Source organism: Jaculus jaculus, chromosome X (genome assembly GCF_020740685.1).
Source record: "Jaculus jaculus isolate mJacJac1 chromosome X, mJacJac1.mat.Y.cur, whole genome shotgun sequence".
NCBI classification, from domain to species: Eukaryota; Metazoa; Chordata; class Mammalia; order Rodentia; family Dipodidae; genus Jaculus; species Jaculus jaculus.
Genome location: NC_059125.1, coordinates 104766623 through 104787343, shown reverse-complemented (window position 1 = coordinate 104787343; position 20721 = coordinate 104766623). Strand labels below are relative to the sequence as shown.

Sequence of the window (20721 nt, the reverse complement as noted above, 5' to 3'; positions counted from 1 at the left end):
ATAGAGGAAGGGATAAAGGAAGAGAGGAAAAAAAGAGAAAGGATGAAGGAAAGGAAAAGATGTAAGAAGAAAGGAAGAACAGGAAAGAAAAAGAGAAAGAAGAAGGAAGAAAATAAAGAGAAAAAGAGTGCTAGAAGGAGGCTCATTAAGTAACAGTGCCTTCTGGGCAAGCAATGAGAGTCCAAGAAGGAGGGTCTCACAGTGAGTTTCATTACCTGGCACCCAAGTAAAAAAGATGGGGTTGGTCATACATGTCGTAGTGCCAAACCTGTGAACACAAAGACCCGAGAATTGCTGGGCCTTACAGGGTAGTGAGTCTGACTGAAAATAGCAGCTCTGATTGAATGGCAGGCTCGATCTTAAGCATGGATGAGCAAAAAAAAAAAAAAAAAAAAAAGGAGGACACTGGGCTTTCTGCTCTGGCATGTGTATGGAGGCATGTGCATCTGCACACACATGCGTAACACACACACACTCACATACACACACTCCCCATATAATATATGCTAGACAAAAAGAATAGAAAGGAGAAATTTGGAATACCAGGCCCCATTGAAGGTGATCTGAAGTTTTAACTAGATCTCAAGAGCTTTGAGGGTCAAAGTAGAAGAATCACTGGTGCAAGGTGGTGGCTCTGGAAGGCTACTCCTCTGTCCCTTCCTCTGGCAGGACCCCATCCTTCTAATTTTTAGGAGTTTCTAAATGATTCCATTGTGTTCCATATTTGGTTATGCATTATTGCACATGGAGATATGTTTTTTAAGGATTTTTAAAAATTAATTTGGAAAAAAGGATTTAAACCAATGAAATAAATACAAAAATAGCACCAAGAACTTTGTCTCTCACACAGATTCAGAAAATTTTAGCATTGGCCAGTTTTGCTTTATTCCACCCTCTTAACATTTTTGTGTGGTTTTCCTCCAGAGTCCACTTGAGTTGGTTGCAGACATTGTGCCCTTCACCCCACAATATCTAAGTTTATATTTCTACTACATATTCTATTACATTTCTATTACATAACCAAAGCACTAGTTACCAAGTTAAGAAAATTTTAAAGCTGATACAATATTATCTAAAATATATTTCTTATTGAAATATGGCCAATTTTAATTATCTCAATGATATCCATTATAGAATTTAATTCAAGGAGCTTATCAAAAGTTGTCAAATGCTATGGTCTAACTCCATGCCAGTTAGGACAAAAATCTCTTATTTCATTTAACAAGATGTCCTCCAGTCCCATACATTTTGATGCAGTTGGAAGGGCTTTTGTTCTCTTTATGGCAAAATAATATTCCATTGTGTATATATACTACATTTCCTTTGTTCATTTATCCATTGATGTGCTGAGCTTGATTGATTCCTTACATTTCCTGTTGTGAATAGTGTGGCAATAAACATAGGTGTGGGGGAATTCCTATGGTTTGCTAATTAGAATTCCTTTGGGTATATACCCAGTAGTGCTATAACTGGACCATATGGTAGTTCTATTTTCAGAATTTTTGAGAAACCCCCACAGTGTTTTCCATAATGACTATACTAATTTATATTCCCACCAGCAGTGTATAAGAGATTCCCTTTCTTTGCATCTTAATCAGCATTTGTAATTTTATATCTTTTTCTAAAAATGACAGAATCTCTGAGGGAGAAAACTGTGCACATATATATTTAAAACTCTCCAGTAGAGTCTAATGCACAAGCAAGGATGGGAACTAATGAGCTGTAGAATTTTTCTGTGAACTTTTCAGATCATGGGTCAAGAACTGTTTTCAGCTGGGTAAGGCTTGAGTACAATTTGCCTAGACCCCACGTCTTCTTAGTCTAAGTTCTGACATCACTAACTACTTCTGAGTTTCCCTGCACCTTTCCTCACTGTCTTCTGATGCTACCTATCTGCTGGAAACAGTTACATCCCACTATCCCTCCCTCCATCACAGCTGTTCCAGTCTCCATGAAAAAAAAAAGGTATATGATTGGTATTGATTTCATCACCAAGAAAATTGTAACCATTTGGCTGTATGACCTAAGTTTGCAGAAGGGCAGGGCAAATTGTTGGGGAATTTACATTAGTGATATAGCAAATCAGTTTATGTGAGAACCTCGTTTCTTCAGTCTTGCTGCAAACTTTCTCTAGCATTGGATAAGTACTTTCTTTTAACTAGACTACTCCCAAATTACCTTGCCCTGGAAAGCAAGCTGCTGAGGTGAGCAGACTTAGTAGTCTGGGGCTGCACTAGACAAGGAGGTAATGGACAGATGGGGAGCGATTCAAACACCAACACAGTAATCCTATGAGCCAGAAGGCTTTTGCATTTCCAGAAAGAATTTGGGTCATTCTAACCAATGCCAAGGTATGTGCTCTGTTTTCAGCCATTAATGTATGAAGGGAAAGCATGGCAGGTCTGACAGGAAGCTGTCTTAGAACCCATGATACGGAAATCTGTTGATCCAATATGGAAGCAGCATGGTCACGGCCACCCTCCGCACTTTCTCCCACCAAAATATCTATGTCACTGCAGCTAAACAGAAGCCTGCTTTCTTTAAAAAGGCTGTTAGCAGGTATGAATTCAAACTGGTATGTGCTTGTGCCTCCTGGAAGCAAGGTGAAGGCAGAAGGGAGATCATTTGGCTTCAAAATTGCCTTGTCAATGCCTGACCCATCGACTTGCTTTTTAGGATGTATTGATACTCTTTAATATTCGAGGGAACTAGCCTACTCAGATGGATTACCTCAAAAGTTGCATCTTTGCAGATAGATAATGCCAAAATATTCTTGAGTGGTTAGCGACTGTCCTTCTTCCAGAAACTCAATAATGTACCAAATGTGATCATTCCCTCTGGCCCAAGTCTCAAGAACATTTTGAATTGTGCGCATCCCAATTGGAAGCTAAGGAATACTTTACTTATCATCAAAGTCCAAATGGAGGGTACTTGTGTTCCTAGACAACCATTAGAAAATACCTTAATTAGGATCCAGTATGTGCTTCTATTAGCATCGCTAATCATCTCTTTCATTGGAGGACTCCTTATCTTATTACAGCTTTTGGTCTCTGCCAGTAAGACAGAATGTGCTTCAATTTATCAAGGATGTGTGAATTGCACATGCCCCAATTTTCCTACAAAAAGGCCAGTTTCAGTTAATATTTTCAGCGGACATGTTATTTCTCAATGCTTAGCTGAGGCTAAGAGAGGATTGTCTTGCCCATTAGAACTATGAAATTGGTGAATGTTGTCTCCATCTGTTAATTTTCATTCTCCAGTTTTTTGATGGACACATTTTAGGCTCTTTAAATCTAAAATCAGGATTGCATGTGATAGTGGGATCCAGACACACACTCACTCAAATAACTTGTTTTTGCCATAGCCAGAGCTAAAATCTACTGGCTTCTGAACTGGTCCTCTCTCCTATGCTCAAATCTACCCTTTGAATACATCTCTTCATAGTCAAATCTCTTCATAGTCAAATGCCCAAATATTTAGTTTAGGACTCAATGCCCTCTCCAAAACCTATTTTCAATGATCTACACTACTCCCTATTCCTTTCCCAGTGTTTTTTAAAAAAATCTCCTTTTATGTCACATGTGAAGTCAGCTAATCTACCTGCTATGTGCCAGACCTATTTTTTAGCTTATGCCATTATCTCACTTACTGTTGTTTCTCACAACCAAATGAAGAATGTTCTGTGGTGTCTATTATCCAGGTAGATAAACAAAGGCTAATAGATGTTAAATAACTTGCTTAAAGCCAGTTTTCCATCAAAATTATGGAGTTGACATCTGAAGCTAAACAGTGTCACCTTAGAGTGTGCTTTCTTAACCTTGCCTGCCTAAACATTTTTGTGAGCTTTGTTCTACAAGTTTGTGCCTCCATAGTCTTGATTATTATATTCTCTTCTTGGGAAGCAACCTTACATCCTACTCTTCCATCTCTATTTACTGAGACATTTTCCAATTCAAATGACATTTCCTCCACAAAGCCTCCCTTGCTCTCCTTGGCTCTGTGTTCTCAAAGCAATGGCTGTAATAATTTTTCTAGAATTTAAAAAATATTTTATTTTTTATTTGTTTTATTTGAGAGAGAGAGAGAGAGAGAGAGAGAGAGAGAGAGAGAGAGAGAGAGAGAGAGAGAGAGAGAGGGAGAGAATGAAAGAAGTAGGGCTTCTAACCCCTGCAAATAAATTCCAGATGCATGAGCCACTTTGTGCTTCTGGCTTACATGGGTCCTTGGGAGTTAAACATGCGTCCTTTGGCTTTTTAGGCAAGTGGCTTAACGACTAAGACATTTCTCCAACCCAACTTTTCTAGATTTTTATCATGGTCATTACTTTTAAATACATTCCTTTCCCCTACCTACCTGTACCAGGTCAAATCCAAGCTTACATCACTATGGCCATGTAATTTTTTTTTAAAAAAAATATTTTATTTATTTATTTATTTGACAGAGAAAGTGGGAGGGAGAGAGTGAGAGTGGGCATGCCAGGGCCTCCAGCCACTGCAAATGATACCAGACACGTGCATCCCCTTGTACATCTGGCTAACGTGGGTCCTGGGGAATCAAACCTGGGTCCTTTGGCTTTGCAGCCAAATGCCTTTACTGCTAAGCCAACCCTCCAGCCTGGCCATGTAATTCTGAAGCCAAAAGAGTGCCATTCAGGTATGCATTACCAAGGAAGTAATAGAGGTGAGCAATGGAGTAGGTCCTCTCTGAGCTCCTTCCCCGCCAACTGAAAACTCCTATAATCCTGGACAGCCATATCCTTGGTGACAGGGCTGCTACCCTCCAGAGTAGCTGGTATGTCTCTGGCAAGTTGCTGAGCCTGCAAAACAACATTCTCTGATATAGGAACTGGTTAACCAGAACTGATGACATCCTCGTTCCCAGCCTCTGTACATCTATTAGTATCATGTGTATTTGAAGGTGACACCGCTCTGCAGGTCCAGCTACAGGGCTGCAGTCCTTTCCTAATTCCTCCTCCTAGAGACAATCTACGCTTTGTGCCAGGCATGCGAGTTGATGAGGCATGTGCATATTGATGTCTGCAGTATTCAGAACTCTGCTTGTCAGTCTAGAGTAGTGTTTCAAACTTGAATGTGCCTCAGACTCAGACTCACCCAGAGGGCTTAGGAAAGCACACACGGCTGGACCTGAGCCTAGATAGACCCAGAGGAATACCTGAGAACCAACAATTCCAATAAGTACCCCAGTGATGTTGATCTGCAGGTCTCTAGGCTACACTGAGAACTCCAGACAATGGCTTCACTCACAAGGAGATGTCTTCTCCTTTCTGTCTGCTGCCTATAGAATTGAGGAGTCTTAAGGATATGGAGCAAGAGAATCAGCCCAGAAATGGGAACCTGAAGACCAAGGGTCCACACAGATATCACATCTAGAGAACTGGATAAGAATTAATTGATTTTTCTTTGCCCTGGTTCTGTCTTTCAAGTTTGGTAAACAGGTATCTCCCTAGTGTTTCCCCCAAGCACCCGGGTACTCTTGACTACCACTAATTCCAGCTTGAGTGCTCATTTGGGGGTTTCCTATACCAAAAAGCATAGTTTGTGCCTTCTATCTTGTAAAATAATATGCCTTCCCAGGGTGTGGTGGTTTGATTCAGATGTCCCCCATAAACTTAGGTATTCTGAAAGCTAGCTTCCCCAGCCCATGACAATTGGAAATTAAAGCCTCCTGGAGGCAGTGTATTGTTGGGGGTGAGCTTATGGGTGTTATAGCCAGTTTCCCCTTGCCAATGTTTGACACACTCTCCTGCTGCTATTGTCCACCTTGTGTGGGCCAGGGGGTGATGTTCTCCCTCTAGTCACGCCATCATTTTCTTCCCCTTGAGTCTGTAAGCCAAAATAAACCTTTTATTTTCCCACAAGCTACTTTTGGTTGGGTGATTTCTACCAGCAATGTGAACCTGACTATAACACAGGGTATCTATGCCCTATGTGTCCTATTGAAAACACTGTAGTACATATAGACTTAAGGACAAAGAATCCCATAGGCTAGCTGGATGTAGAGGCATGCTCCTATAATCCCAGCATTCTGGAGGTAGAGGCAGGAAGATTGTGGAAGTTTTCTTCTTTTAGTTGTGAGCTTTATTATATGTACATATTGCAAACTGGCCATATTCCCATCAGGTTATACTCTTATGTTTCCTCTCTCTTATCCCTATTACATTGAAGGCCCTCCTCAGTGGAATTATCCTTATTAACTATGGGGCCATGAATGTACCAGCCTCTGTGAGGTAGGGGCAAAATGCTTCAGACTATACTGTCCCACCCAGTGCCTCTGACATTCTTTCTGTCTCCTCATCCTCAATGATCCCTGAGCCTTGCTGGGGGTGGTGGTGGTTATAAGTCTCCTTTAGTGTTGAGCTCTCAACAGACACTGCTTTTCTCCTTTGTTGTGTTCTGAGTTTCCTCAGTGTCTACTATCATCATCCTGGAGGAGGTTCAGGAGTAAAAGTGTTTGAGTTCAGCCCGGGTTACATAATGAGACTGTGTCTCATAAACAAAAACAAATCAAAAAAGGCTGCTTGAGCCAATCTCTGTGGTGTAATCCTGGTTATCATGCTACTTACTCAGGTGAATTATTTTACATCTCTGATCCTTAGTCAATATTAAAACAACTAGAAAGAACATACTTCATGAGTTATTGGATTGATTAAATGAGATAATATATGTAAGACACATACCAAAGTGTCTACTACATAATAACTACTCAAACTATAGTAGCACTTTTTTTTTTCAAAAAATAGGGTAATGCCTCCTTTATAATACTAGATGAGTAAGGAAGCAGAAAACACTGCAGCTATCCATCCACTTTCATCAAGATCACCACAGTACACAATGACAATAATCGTAATATTTTGTGCATATACTAGCTTTTATACTTTTTACTAGACTACCTACTAAATACTCTCTATTATTTACAGTACTATAGAGACAAGGCAAGCACTATTGTATGAACTGGTTTCTAAAGCATCATTCCTGTCTCTAAGCCACCAGTGCTTCAGCCTGGTTGTCCCCATGTTCATTTCTGCTTCGGCACAGTGAGTACAAAGAGAAGCCTTTGGAAAACCCCACTGGTACCTGGCGTTATCTTTTGCAGGCTAGAGATCTTCATCCCATGCTTCATCACTGCCTGAACATTTTATGATACATGCATTATCAGGCCCCAAATATCCAAATGATGCTCACTGAGTAGCTCAAGGACTTTTGATATAAACATAAGCCAAAGCAACACAAAAAATTCTGGACGTTTTATGAATTCACCATAGTAGTTCAAGAAAAATCACTTCAACTCCTTATACCACCAATTACAGTTCTCATCATTTTTTACTCTGCAGACTGAGGATGATGTCACATGCTGAGGTACTTGTGCCACACTCATCAGTAATTATAGCTCAGTGCTTGGAGAGGAATAAAGCACAGGAGACTCGGAAATTTGTTATGGTGCTTAATAATGATCTCTTTACTCACCATAAATTGGACAGGGATTTGAGATTCTAGCCACTTCACTCTCCTGCACTTTCCTTCCCTTCATGTTTCTATCCTTTGGGATTACTTGAAATAGAGGGCAGCACAGGGCTACTGGATGTCCCTTGCTTGTTCTCTCTGCTCTTTTCTCTATGGTTAGTTCCTTTAGGTGACCTTCAAGGTCACAAAGATGCAAAATGACCTGGCTCCCTCTGCTGTGGCCACACTGGATCTCCTACTATTCCTTATACAGGCCACGTGTGTCCTCAGGTCATTCACATTTACCTCCCACCTGGATGCTCCTCTTCCTGACATTTGTTCCCTCCTGCTTTTAAGTCTTTCTTCAAATGCCATTACCAGCTGAATAATAGTGAAGAAACGACTTAATCTCTCTTTGCCTCATCTTTTCCATCTGTAAAATGGATATACCACTGATAATCTCCTATATTTTTCTGAGTATCAGTGGAGATAATATATGTGTGGAGCAGAGAGGAGTGACTGAAATAAGCACTCAGCATGCATTAAAATTATATACAATTATGTGCTTTATAGTATTACATCCCCTTCATCCTATATTCAAAGAAACCTCTTAGAAGAAAATGCTTCTCATTGACTGGTAAAGAAATTAAAGTTCAGGGAAGTGAAAGAATTTATCTAAGGTACCCTAGCTACAGGGGAGGGGTGTACTGACATATAGATCAGTGATTTTCTGAGCCAGTGCTCTGTTCCTCTACCCATAACTGTGGGCTAACTCCACAATGCATAATCCATAACCTCAACAAGGAGGGATCAGGGGGAGCGGATAGGACATAGATGAGCCTAACAATAGTACCTACTTGACTGTATTCACTGGGTACAAAACTAATTAATAGAAAATATAATCTTTTTTTAAAAAAAAATAGTATGTTCTTACTGATGCCAGAAGTTTCCCAACGAGAATTTGGGATCATACTGACCTCTAAGCATCACATTCTCCTTGGTGCTGGACAAAAGATGGGATGAGGTAAACCTCCTTGGGTTGTGCAATATGAAAGTGGGAGAGAGAGCAAAGACAAACAAACCAGCACCCCTGGAACAACGGGCTGCCGACAATCACATGCAGCACCAACATTACACAAATAGCATATCCAGGGTGGTTTTTCTGAGTTCGAAATATGAACGGCTTTTTCCAAGAGAAGCATCACTGAAAACAGTGGTAAGTAGCCATGATAGACTACCAAACAAACCTAGAGCATTGCCTAGCTATTGCTATGGAACCATAGCCACAGAAAACAAGAGAGAAGAATGAGACAAGACTGCAGAGGTAAGGCAAAGGGCAGATTCCACCAAGCCTTGATGACCCAGGAACTAAACTGGCTTTTATTCAAAGTGTGACAGGATGCCTCTGGAAGCTTTATAGCAGAAACATCTGGTCTACATGTTTGGGAGAGAACATTTATGCTATAATAGTAAACTATACAGGGTATGAAGCTGTAGTGAGGCAAGTGTGTTTGAATTTCAACCCTATCCCTCTGTAACTTGAACTGCTTTCTTCAGTGAAGTCACTGATAGTACCCAACACACAAGCAAATTATATGGGTCACTATGATGAGGAGTATAACAATGCATGCAAAATACTTAGCCCAGTACCTGGACCATAAAAGCTGCTCAATACACGCCAATGGCAATTATTATTAGAACAGCCAGTAGTACTAGCTTAATGTTATAGTCACAACTTTATGAACATACACATGTGGTTCAGATCTGGTATTAGGACAATGCTGGTTGGAATCAATTTTTAGACTTTGAAAACACAAAACAATGATGGAATCTGGTTGTAAAAGGAGATGATGAAAAAACAAAAAAGGACATCCCTGGCTGTGGCCAATAATTATGGGGTTTTCAAGCACAGGACATGATCTTCCTGCTGGCTGTGCCCTAGAAACAGAGCTGCATTTAAGTGTGAAATGAGATGACTGACGGGAAAGCCCTTGCTTCACTGCCCCAAATCCCAAAGGGTTCATTCAAAAGTTAGCAAGCACTTCTGTGCCAGCCTGGTGCTGGGCTACCACCTTTCAAGAAACAACTGAGTCATGAATACCATGGCAGAGCCCCACTGGGCCAATTTGTCACTTTATACTGTTGATGATTTTGCAGTGAGGTGGGTGCCAAGGCTACCAGTCATTGCATACCCAAGGCCTTTTACTTTGGGCACTTTAGCTGCTCTTTGGTCTGAATTCCATGAAGCTATTAACTATCCTTCAACAAGTAGTGACAGGCTAGTATGCCAGTGTGGCATGTATCTCACATGTGCCCTACACCACATACAGACCAAATACAGAGAATGGTCATGAGACAAAAGGGTTTTACTTTGGGTCTATTCATGAACACCAGGATCTTATAAGAACTCACCCAGTTCTTATTGTTCAACATCCTGTCTGATTTCCAGAATAGGTGACTATAGAGGATATAGCATGCACTCTTGACAGAGTTTTCCATGCCAATGACTCCTCATGCATCTTAAGCCTTAAGTTTTTGACAGGAATGACTGAAACAAAGGCCAGTTGGCCACCCAATTCACCTGTCACTTTCTTTTCACACAAGTCTTTGCCATCTATTTATTTTTAATTTTTATTTATTTGAAAGAGAGAGAAAGAAGGAGGGAGAGGGAAAGTGGAAGAGAGAGAGAGTAAGAGAGAGAGAAAGAATGGGCCCACCAGAGCGTTCAGCTGCTGCAAATGAACTTCAGATGCATGCACCACTTTGTGCATCTGGCTTTACATGGGTCCTGGGGATTGAACCTGGGTCCTTTGGCTTTGCAGTCAAGCAACCTCTAAGCCATCTCTCCAGACTGCCATCTATTTTCATGTAGTCATTCCTCCTTCCTTTTGATCATCTACTTATTTAACATTTATTGAGTGCCTACTACATGTTAGGTACTATGGAAAGTACCAGGGATATACAAGTCCCTGTCCTTAAGAAACTTACATTTTTATGTAAGTAGTTGGATCACTCTCAAAAGATTATTACTTCTCCCATATAAAGTTAGTAAAACCCCCCACAGCACTTAACCTATCTTCCTGATACTACAACTTGTACTTTTGTCCTTGTTGTCCATTGAGTGAGGCAGTAACTTATACTGGTTGTCTCCAAGTTCTTCCCTCCCCTTTCTCTCTTGAACTCATCATAATTGCTGGTCGAATGAACATTACCAGTGACCTCCACATTACAAAATTCAGTGCTCAATTCTCAGTCTTCACATAAATTGAGATCTCTTCAGTATTTGACAGAGTGACTACCTTCTCTTCCATAAGTCACCTTTTTCTCTTGATCTCCTGGAACAATTCTGTGTTAGTTTTCTTACTTATTCTCTGGCTTCTTCTTAATTTCTTTGTTTGTCACTCCTTGTAGTAGACATCCTCAAGTGGCTGAGATGAACTTCCAGACCAAGAACACTTATAGAGGAAGGGATTTATTGAAGCTTACAGATCCAGGGGAAGTTCCATAATGGCAGAAGAAGCTGGCCTGCCTTCACAGGCCCAAGCAGACAGACAGAAGCACAAGCTTAAAAGTCAAAAGCCACAGCACACTTCAGGAACTCCAAGCAAACAAGGTACTTTGCATATCTTCAGATTGGAATTTCAAACACACCACCACACCTTAGGGATGGACACTAAGATCTTCCCAGTGACTCCTCCTCCACTCAGGTGGCTGTAAATCTATTTTACAAACTGTAATAAAACACTGAAAATATTGGGGGCCATCTACTCATACTGCCAAACTCCTCAACCTAAACTCAAGAGACTTTGGCATTCTTTGTGGCTCAGTCTTGGAACCTCATCTCTTTTCTACTTGTACTTACTCTCTCAGGCGTGTCCAACCTTTTGATTTTGTGATACAATGTTTCCATCTTCAAAGTTCACACTCAAGAGTTACAAAAAATTGCAATAGAAAGCCCATGATGTTTTAAGTAAGTTTACAACATTTTGTTGGGCCATGTTTATAGCAATACTTGCCAGATGTTGGCTCATGAACCACTGACTGGACATACCTGTGTGGTTGTCTGGTTTCATAGCTTGCAATGGGCTATTTCCCGACAAAAGATCTGCGAGGATGTTGCTATTTCCTACTCTACTTGACATCCCCAGTGGGATGTAGAATGGGCACATGTCTTACTCTGATCTGATTGTTACAAAGAAAATATACTGAGTCCCTTTATTCTGGGGACTGGATAAACCAAGATAAATGGGTAAATGGGCTGATAACTGACAAGGACCTTCTTTTCATAGATGGTGCCTTCTGAAGCTCACATGGTGGTAGAAGTGAAAGACTGCACATTATTCCCTTTTCTAAAGGCATAAGGGCATTTAGCCTATTCTTGAGAGCTACATTCTCATGAGCTATTAATCTCGCCAAAGCCCTGTCTCCTAACACTATCATGGTAGGGGCTAGCTCTCAATATATGAACTGGGTGAAGGAGAACATTAAACCTTAGACATGTCAATTTCAAAAGTAAATCCTTGAACTTTCTTGATAAAACATACTCCTTCCACATTCCTTCCTTTCTCAGCTAAATTGCAACTGTATTATTATAGATGATCAGGCCAAAATTTCTTGTGTCTTTATTGACTGTGGACCTTGTCTCATGCTTGACATGGATTCTGTCAGCAAATCATGTGCACTTATCTGTAATAATTCAGTCAGAGGTTGACCATTCCTTATTAGCTCTTATATCACTCATTCCTGACAGCTTTTCCAACCTTCTCCAAGTTACTATTATTTCTCACCTGGATTACTGTGTTGGTTTCCTAGATGGTCCTGCTGATTCCTACTCTTCCCATTTCAGTTTATTCTCAACCTAGTTCTTAAAGTGAACCAATTAATCTCCGTGTCAAACTATGTTGCTTTCTGTTAGACAACATTCCTTATCACTCAGTTAAAGCCAAAATTGTTATAACAACCTTCAAAGCCCCAGTTAATTCTATGAATTAATCCCCTACCACTCTTACTCTTGCTTGCAGTGGGCCTTTGCTATTCCTTCAGCCACATCAAGTATGATTGAGCCTCAGGAACTTTTCAGTGTCCTTTTCTGCCATAACTGTCTGCATTCAGATAGAGACCTAGGTTTTCCATTTCTTTCAGGTACTTGTTCAAGATTCACATGTCTAGGCCACTCTGAAACTTTTATTCCTGCAACAAAACCATCCTGTTTTCATTTCTTTTGTTATTGTTCTTCTTAACATTTATAATCTAACATATTATCTAGTATTCTAATATAAAGCATATTATATATATATATGTTATATAACATATATAATATATATAACATATTATATAATATATAATATATATTATATTATATATAATATGTGATATTATATATTAATAATATATAATATATATAATATATTATATATATATAGAGAGAGAGACATATAACCTAACATATGTGTTAGTAGGCTCAAACTGCCATAGACGATGGAGCTTACTGAAGGCTTATTTATCATAATTCACAAGGCTATAAAATCAAAGATAAAAGTGCAAAGTAGATTTCATTCTGAAGCCTTTTCTCGTGAGTTATGGGTATCATTTCCTGGCAAATAGAACAAGACTGAAGGCACTGAAGTCAAAATGACTGTGGTGTGTTCTCAAAACACAGATTCCTGTGGGCAGTGCAGAGAGGGAAAGAAAGGAATGAGACTTTGCATACACAGGGGTGACACTATACTAGGCTTCCTAGACCACGGGAAGGTAAGGGGATCTATACTTCATGAGAGAAGGGCCAGGAAAGATTTGTGAGAAGAACAATTGGATGTGATTCACTCTGCTGTATAGAGGCATCAGTGAAAGCAGGAAAACAACTGAGGAAGGTACATGGGTAGCCCAAGAGCCTAGAGTGGACTGACAACTAATGATATCCTCTTCCATCTAGATAGCAGAAGCCTGAGATTAGTATACAAATCCATTGTGCTTAGGCAATGTCATACATCAAACTTTCCAATGTCAGTATTATTTACACAGCTCATTCCGTGATTAGTGGCCTCAATGGTTGGGATATGTGTGCTATGGTCTACTTTGGCCTTCCTAGCTATCAATTAGCAGGAAAGGTGCTTTCTAATTAGCAAAACATCCAATATGAAAGGGGTTTTAAAAAAGTGACAGCAGCGTTTCCTCATCTTAATTTTAAAGAACCACACTGAGCTCCAGGACTGGCTCATTTCTGCTTCCAGGGAGAGGGAAAGAACTGTGCTCTCCAAGGAGTTTATAAATTGGAGGAGGAGGGTAATATAAGAACACAAATAAACATAACAAAAGAAGAAGCAAGCAAATACCAAGAGGAAGATATAGCCACAATCAATATCTACTATTGTTTATTTAGCACTCACCATATGCTGAGGTGTTATGAGCCTTACTTATGTTTGCACTTAATCTCTATAAGGCAATGGAGTAGGGCATATGACCATCAATGATGATAAAAATAATCGTGGCTAACCTTCACTACGTGATGAATATAAGCCTGTCATTAGTGTCAGTGTTTTTTGTTTTTATTTATTTATTTGCAAGCAGAGAGTGAGAGAGAGAGAGAGAGAGAGAGAGAGAGAGAGAAAGAGAGAAAGGGGAAGAGAGACTGAGAAAATAAGCACACAGGGCCTTTAGCCACTGCAAACAAACTCCAGATGCATGTGCCACTTTGTGCATCTGGCTTTATGTGAGTACTGGGAATCAAACTCAAGTCATTAGGCTTTGCAGGCAAGTGCCTCAACCACTGAGCCATCTCTCCAGCCCAGTCTCAGTGCTTTGATATCCATGATGCTCATTCTGTGAATGAGGGTAACTAGGCCCAGATGGCATAACGACTTATTGAATATCACAAACTAGTTCAGTTGCACTTTGGATATTCAAACACAGATGACCAACAAACTTATTTTCTTAAAGCATTCGTGGTGTTTCTGGAGAGATGACTCTTATGTTATTCTGGAAGATACATTCATACAGGAATGAAGCTAAGAAAGAAGGGGGATACACAGGACCCAGAAATGGCCCTCAGTTGGTCAGAGGTAAGGGTGTGTAATGGAGAACAGTGGATCAATGGCAAAGTTCTGCTCCTTCCTAGTCCTAATCTTCATACCTGTGCTAGCAGCCTTTCATCAAGCTTTTCTGTCACGCAAGTCTTGAGTTTGAAGTACCTTGGTTCTCTAAAGCTTCCTGAAAACTTAAATATCCTCAATTCCACTGCAAAAGAGGACAAAGTACACACTGTCAAACTCAAACCTTGATGAATAGTAAGCTGGTAGCTCTGTCTCATGATGAATTAGTAAGCAAATAATAGATCACTTGATCACATTTCTTCTTCCTTTTGTAGAAGTGGTTGTTGAGCATTTAGGGTATTGACAACAAGATCCAAATGAGATAGATGATGTGGGATGAAAGTGTTATCAAGGCACAAAAGAAAGTTCATCTCACAATACAAGCCCATAACAGCAAAATTTGCTAACGATCCAAAATGCCCATCAATATGAGAACAGTGAGATAAATTATGATATAGCAACAGAAAGAACACTGTACTATCTTTAAAATGAAGTAAAGCTGGTTCTGACAAGGAAGGAGGTTTCCAAAAGACGTGAAGAAAAGCAAGTTACACAACATTTTCTATGGTATGATCCCATTTAAATCCTTGGGTTTTATTTATGTATGCACAAATCAACTGAACGTATCTGGCATAATACACAGAACTATAAAAAATAAACTTTCACTTTCTAATTTGTATGCAAATGCATGTTGTTGACCTTTATAACAAACCCATATCACTTGAAGTTAGAAAAATGTATACTAGTATTTACACTGTGCAAAATAAAACAGCAATCTTAGTCTCACCCATAATGTCTTTTGTAACTACATTTTATTAATGTCTACATATTTGATAAAGTAGCTCATTTGAAATTGTCTCCTGTAATTTTCTCGTGAATGAAATAGGACTGTAACATCGTAACCAGATTATAATATAGTCAAATGGATGGGCAATTGATTAAAGAATTTACCCAGAGCATAGGTGGTAACTCGTAGAAAGGTCTCTAGAGAAGGGCCACAAGGCTTTTCAAACTTTATTAATAATTTAAATGGTATATAAAATGTACTTACCACGACTGAGGATGACTCAAAGCTGGCAGAGTGTCAAATATGTTGAAGAACAAAACTGAGATTCAAAGGGAGCTCAGATGGGCTGGAAAACAGGGCTACAATTTAAAAAGGTTAAATTTAAATAAGGTGAAGAAAAAATACTCAATCAAAAAATTAAAAAAATCCATTTTGTTGGGCCATAAGAGGGGAAGATGTTTCTACAGCAGCTCACATACATATGCACCAACCAACCAAACCAAACCAAACAAATAAACAAACAAACAAAAACGATTTAGGTTGACACAAAAACATAATCTGAATCAATAGCTAAATCTACATAGAGTATTTGGCTGGTGAAACACTAGAGTACAATTTTAGGCTATAGTAATGCAATTATAGGTTCTAGATTTTGAACATGATCACTTCTCTGTGGCCCCCACTATACCCTCCTAGAGTTTCCTATTCAATTCTAGGCATTATATTTTTGTCACTGAGAAAGTATGATATCTTTAGAGGAGGAACACAAGATTGACAAAAGAAACCAGTCCATAAAAGGGTGGCTTGTGAAGAAACTTGAGGCCTGTGAAGGAGGAAGGTTGTGTATTGGATATTCAATACTCACCTGCTTTCAAATCTCTAATTCTTTCTATGGAAGGTACACCCTTATCCTGGTTACTCTGGTGGAAGGACTAGAACTACTGCCACCCAGTGGTATCAAAGAGGCAGATCCCTCAGTAAAGCCACCCGAAGTCTTTCTGACCTTGACAAGGTCCTGCCAGAGGCTGAGCAGACTGGTAAAGCAGGGAAAAGTTCATGTTATAGCTTGGAGGCAGATGCCTGTGGCAAAATTGTTCTATGTCCCTTTATACTCCACAGAGACTACATCTCTTTCACTGGGTAACCACCTCCTTTCTGTGTCTCCCTCTTGTACAGTGAGTCTGCTTTCTGCTGTCCACTGAGTGCTAAGGACAGCTCTCTAGGATCTGCTGGAGCTGCTGCCTCTTCTTTATTATTGTCACAGGCCTAAGGGGACAAAACTCACTTCTTGCAGGAGGGACAGATGGCTGTTATAACTGGAATCAGGTCCCTCCCTGGGCAAGCTCCTTTGTGGCTTTCAACCTCCCTGTAAATGACAGTCATCAAAACATACAATACTAAACCATCTGGACGCTGTGTCCTCTCTAATCTAGCCCATTACCCTTCTCTCCATTGAATCCACACCTGTAACAGACTTCTTGGTTTCTGAAATGGCAGGCAGTTTCCTTTCTTGGGGACTGTGTTCTGGCTGCTTTCTCCTTACAGTGCCCTTTGCTCAGATGTCTGCATAGCCCACTTTGACCTCAGTAGGGGCTAAATACTAGTAGCTTTCCTAGTGAGGCCTCCTATGACCACTGTCTTTCAAAAGATAGGATGTGGGCTGGGGAGAAGGCTCAGTGAACAAAGTGCTTGCCATGCAAGTGTGAGGACTGGAGTTTGAATACCCAGCACCCACATAAATGCCAAGTGGGCATGATGACTGCCTGTAATTCCAGCACTGAGGAGGCAGAGAGAGGGGATCACTGGAGCAAACTGGCTAGCTAGACTAGATGAAGCAGTGAGTTCTGAGTTCAAGTGAGAGCCACTTCATTAGTAAAATAAGGTGGAAAGCAATCAATGAAAATATCCAACATTAAAACTTCTGGCCTACACACACACACACACACACACACACACACTCCTGACCATATTGGAACTCCTTATCGCCCCAACTGAAGCTTTCCCCCATATTTGTTCGTATCATGTAATATGCTATATCATATTTGGCTTTGTTTTCCTATCTTCCTCTCTCATTCTTTATATGCAAGGCTCATGCCTGCCATTTTGATTGTGGTTATCTCAGACTCTAGATCATTGGCAAGTATATTAGTAGGTTCAGAGTAAATGCTTAATGATCTGCATCCCAAACATATGGCATTTTCTGAACTTTTAATTTTCTCAACATATTAAAATTCATGAATGACAATAAAATTTCAGTTAAAAGGAATGCAAAAGAACTCAAACAAATTAGTTAATTACAAAATCAAATTTCTATTTTAAATCTGAAATCCAAAATTATATCAAGAAGTTTTATAGTAGTAGTAAGCTTTGGGGTGCTTTTGTGTATTTTCTAAATTTCTTTTATTCATTTATTATGACATGATTAATCATCAACTAATGATAATAATTTTAGTAGCTAATATTTATTAATATTAATTGAGTGCTCATCATGTACCAGCACAGTGACATATATTTTACTTAGATTAAGTCATTTAACCCACATCATAATCCTTTGTACTTGGCACTTCAAGAATACCTATTTTAGGGCTGGAAAGATGGCTTAGCGGTTAAGCGCTTGCCTGTGAAGCCTAAGGACCCCGGTTCGAGGCTCGGTTCCCCAGGTCCCACGTTAGCCAGATGCACAAGGGGGCGCACGCGTCTGGAGTTCGTTTGCAGAGGCTGGAAGCCCTGGCGCGCCCATTCTCTCTCTCCCTGTATCTGTCTTTCTCTCTGTGTCTGTCGCTCTCAAATAAATAAATAAAAAATTAAAAAAAAAAAGAATACCTACTTTAAAGACCAAGAAACTCAAAAGCCAGGACACACTATGACTTGCCCAAGGTTCCATAGTTAATACCAGGCAGGTTCCAAACCTGATGCTATGAATCACTATCTTCAACAAAAGATGAAATTTAATGATGATAATAATAAAAGCTAATATGTCTTGGGTTAATTACACATGACACTGTGCTCATTACTTACAGCACATCATCTCATTTAAAGTACACAAGAGCCCCCATGAGATAGACTATTATATGACCATTTTCTCAGTTCTAGACCCCCCTATAATGTACTCAGCCACATTCAGTTCCACTTAGTCCCTGCCTTGCTTTCACAAAAAGCCTACTATTAAAAAATATTGGCAATTTTCATACATATATACTTAGTGTATTTGATCATAATCCACTCCCATTACCTCCTCTTGGTCCCTCTTTCATTCTTCTTCCATTGGCCCCTTCTTCTTTCCAACTAGTCCCTCTTCTACTGTGATGCATTTTTCCTCTCCTCCATCATATATGACAAAAAGTTGTATGATCTTATGCAGATTATGACTGCCACTGTGAGTTCACGAATCCAACTGTGATGTCATGCTTATATGACAGCGTTCCATAGCACTCCTCTCAGTTCACTACTTCTCCATTATCCCCACCTGTTCCACATTGTTCCTTGAACCTTATATCAAAGTTCCCTACAAAAGTAAGATCTGATTTCAAAATTGTATTGCTTTTAGCTAGGCATGGTAGTACCTGACTCTAATCTCAGCACTTGGGAGATTAAGGGGAGAGATCAGGGTTCAGGTTTATCCTATACTACATAGAAAGACCTATCTCAAAAAAACAAAACCTGTACTGTGGGGAGATATCTCAGTAGTTAAAGTTGCTTGCTCCGCACAAGTCAGCTGACCAGAATTTGGATTTCCAGCACCACATAAAGCCTAATACAAAGTGGCACGTGTATCTGTAGTCCCAGTGTTCTTATAGCAAAGGGAGGCAGAGTCAAGAGAATCTTGAAGTTAGTGGGCCAACTAGTCTGGCCTTCTCATTGGCCAACAACAAGAGAGATCGTGTCTCAAATAAGATAGGAAAGGACCAACACCTTGAGGCTGTCCTCTGGCTTCCACATGCATGGCATCATATGTGTACAACAATAAACACACACACTCATGCAGAATAACTTTTAAAAAATAATTAACATAAACATGATAATGCACTCACATGGTTATAGGATTACCATGGACTAGAACCCAACAGTAGCAGTGGCTGATCCCTTTTTTATAGACCATGGGGATGAAAAGGGTGTTAATATCCTTCACAAACAAAATGCAGAGTAAAAAGACAGTGATGTCACTCGATGTGACTTAAAATACATTTCTTTAAAAAAAATTATTTGATTTAATACAGATAGGTTTAAAGATGATAAAACATGTATCAAAGTATTGGAGAGAGGGCAGTGTGCATAAAAGCTGTCAGGACAGGGCCTGGCGTGCTTGTACAAAGCCCTTAGTAACTAAGAACAACTAAACACCTCAATAAACTCAGATACATTTCCTGTGTAATGAGGTCAATGCAATTAGCCTGAAACTCATAGCCATACCCCTAACTTGCTCTTCTATAACAGGTCATAGACATTACATGGGATTAGAACTCATTCTAATTAAAGAACAGACAACTCTGTTTACCCAAGAATTGCATGGGTAAGATGGAACAAGAAGAGAAACAGATCCTTCTCTACTCTGTTGTTAGTCATTTCTTGTTCAGTCTAACGTGATAGATTATTTCTCTGAATACCAGTTTCTGTAATAAGAAATGAAAATTTCAAGCAATTATATATATGTATATATGTGTACAGACATAAATATATATACATACATAAATTCAAAGCATATGTTGAACTATGCATAACTTTCTTATCTAATTGTATATGTGCACATACAAAACACTATACATCTTTACTGTGTAATCCCTTCTTTGTTGATGTTGTTATTTTAATGGTGATGACTTTTCAGTGAGTTGATTTCTTGAACAGCGAGTAACAATCTGGCTGGCTTCATGAAAACCTTACTCTTGACCAATGACTTCCAAATCAGGCTCTACACCACAATCCCTTGGAGTATTTGTTGAATACATTTCATTGTGGCAGGCATGCTAAGATGGTACTCAAACCTGCTAGGCCAGCGTTCTACCACTGAACTCCACCCCCAATCCCAGCGCATATTCCTGTGTTCCGTTCTAAAACTACGACACAAGAATTTTTCTCAGTGCACAACACAGGAATATGGCATTTTCTTAAATCAAGGGTTAGCTGTGACTGGCACTAAGGATTCAGTTCTCCCCAGCAACAGGAGTAAATGGCATCAGCACTATTACACCCGCATAAGAGCTTGCCCTTCATTATCTATATCGCTCAAGTACTCTTGGCAACCTTGCTCTCTATTTCATTTATTTATTTATTTAACAGAAGGAGAAAGAGGGAAGGAAAGAGAAAGAGACAGTATTGGTGTGCCAGGGCCTCCTGCCACTGCAAACGAACTCCAGATGCATGTGCTACTTTGTGTATCTGGCTTTATGTG

At 39.7% G+C, this 20721-nt stretch overlaps 1 protein-coding gene across 2 annotated transcripts in view; it reads right to left on the bottom strand.

The window, feature by feature from the left end:
• Pak3 (p21 (RAC1) activated kinase 3) overlaps window positions 1-20721 on the bottom strand; it is a 268737-nt gene that overhangs the window by 197834 nt on the left and 50182 nt on the right. For both annotated transcript variants that reach the window (XM_045140431.1, XM_045140432.1), the window contains exon 2: window positions 15600-15694. The gene's annotated coding sequence lies outside the window, so the exon portion shown is untranslated. The remainder of the gene's footprint in view (window positions 1-15599; window positions 15695-20721) is intronic.